This window comes from Hippopotamus amphibius, chromosome 11 (genome assembly GCF_030028045.1).
Source record: "Hippopotamus amphibius kiboko isolate mHipAmp2 chromosome 11, mHipAmp2.hap2, whole genome shotgun sequence".
NCBI classification, from domain to species: Eukaryota; Metazoa; Chordata; class Mammalia; order Artiodactyla; family Hippopotamidae; genus Hippopotamus; species Hippopotamus amphibius.
The window spans coordinates 98,186,784-98,188,547 of NC_080196.1; the positions used below are offsets into that span (position 1 = coordinate 98,186,784).

General features: G+C 48.1%; 1 non-coding gene across 1 annotated transcript; it reads left to right on the top strand.

Moving 5' to 3' along the window:
* The first annotated feature begins 1,312 nt into the window (after window positions 1-1,312).
* LOC130832164 (small Cajal body-specific RNA 20) lies at window positions 1,313-1,445 on the top strand. Its single transcript, XR_009048241.1, has one exon. It is a non-coding gene; the product is annotated as a small Cajal body-specific RNA 20 (non-coding RNA).
* The last annotated feature ends 319 nt before the right edge of the window (window positions 1,446-1,764 follow it).

Genomic DNA, 1,764 nt, shown 5'->3' on the forward strand with positions numbered 1-1,764 from the left:
CAAGAGTGAGTTTAATGGTAGATCGCATATCAGAATTAGTGACAATAAATTTATTGGACAGATAGTGGATTGAAATGCAACTCCGCTTATTAAATGATGGTTGACTTGCAGCTATAGCTTGACTGTGAATACAAGAATCTGGTAAAAACAACACAAATTTTTGTGAGAATCAGATGGCTATATGAAATATATAATAAAGAATATTGTATGCTAGTATTATTTGTAAACTGTGTGATACACATCCTTTATATCAGTAAAATTGACAAAACACTATTTTTCTAGGGAGCTGGTTGTTAAGCATTTACCAGCACACCCTCTGCTTCTCACCCACCTCCACCCTATGTTGGCTACTCCCCCACCCAACAGGTTTGCGTTTCTGTCTAGAGGCCTTCTCCTCAGTTCTTTTTTTTTTAAGTCTTTATTGAATTTGTTACAATGTTGCTTCTGTTTTATATTTTGGAGTTTTGGCTGCCAGGCATGTGGGATCTTAGTTTCCCCACCAGGGACCAAACCCACACCCCCTGTATTGGAAGGCGAAGTCTTAACCACTGGACTGCCAGGGAAGTCCCTCTCCTCAGTGCTGATCATAGCTAACAGTGCGGGCCCTGCCTGTACACAGCGCGCCAACGTCAATGCTGTCATATTTGGCAGAGGCCGTGTGCCTGGCTTGGCTCTGCACTGCACTCTTCCCTGGCGTGCCCTGGGCCCCATGTCCTTGGAGCTCTAGCTCGATTCCTGGCAATGCAGAGAGCTCTTCCAAGATTCAGTCACTTCTCCCAGAGGTTGGGCTCTGAAATCCTTGATTAAATTTTAAAAGTCACACAAATGTTATAGCACATGTCTTCCCCCAGAAGGAGCTGCCACCTGTATGTTCTCTAACTTAAAGAATCCTTATGTTTGATGTTTTAACTTGTTGTTTTCACAATGTTGAGTGCTAAACAGTTTAGAGGAATTTGCTTTATTTGAGTGTTTGTGGGATGAAACAGGGTCTCCTGAGCTCACTTGGGCATATATGTGCTGGTGTAAAATGATGATTCATAAGAACATGGCTCTCTACGGATGGTCCTGGAGATGATCATACTACGTGAAGTCAGTCAGACAGAGAAAGACAAATATCATATGATATCGCTTATGCGGAATCTTAAAAAAAAAAAAGTGATACACATCAACGTATTTACAAAACAGAAACAGACCCACAGACATAGAGAAAGAACTTACGGTTCCGGGGCAGGGGAAAGGATGGGGGGGAAGGGATAAATTGGGAGTTTGGGATTGACATATACACACTGTATGTTTAAAATAGATAACCAAGGGCCTCTGTCCCGTAGAGCTGTGGGAGGTCCCTTTTCTCCTCAGCCAGGACTGGGGGCCAAGATCAGCCCTTTGAGCACCATAGCTGGGGCTGCCATGAGCTGGGCAGCCTTGTTTTCCTAGCTCAGACATCTGTCGGTGCTGGGAGCCCCGACGTGGTCTGTACCAAGCATGCTGACCCCACAGCCAGACTAGGGCCTTAAGTGGCAGTGGGCACGGGGCCCCTGGCTCTCCTTGGGTTGGCTCTCGTGAGCCGTTGCTGGCCTGGGTCATCCCCAAAGTCGCTTGGCTCCTGCCTGCTCCACAGGGTCCCGCACAGGATGGCGAGGTGGCGGGTGGTGAGGAAGAGCTGAGGGTGGGTGCTGGACAAGGAGCGCTGCTGGCGGCAGGGCCAGGAGGTTCCACCTGACGCTCCGCGCACCGGCCGCGAGCCCAAGCCCCGCGTCTGAGCAG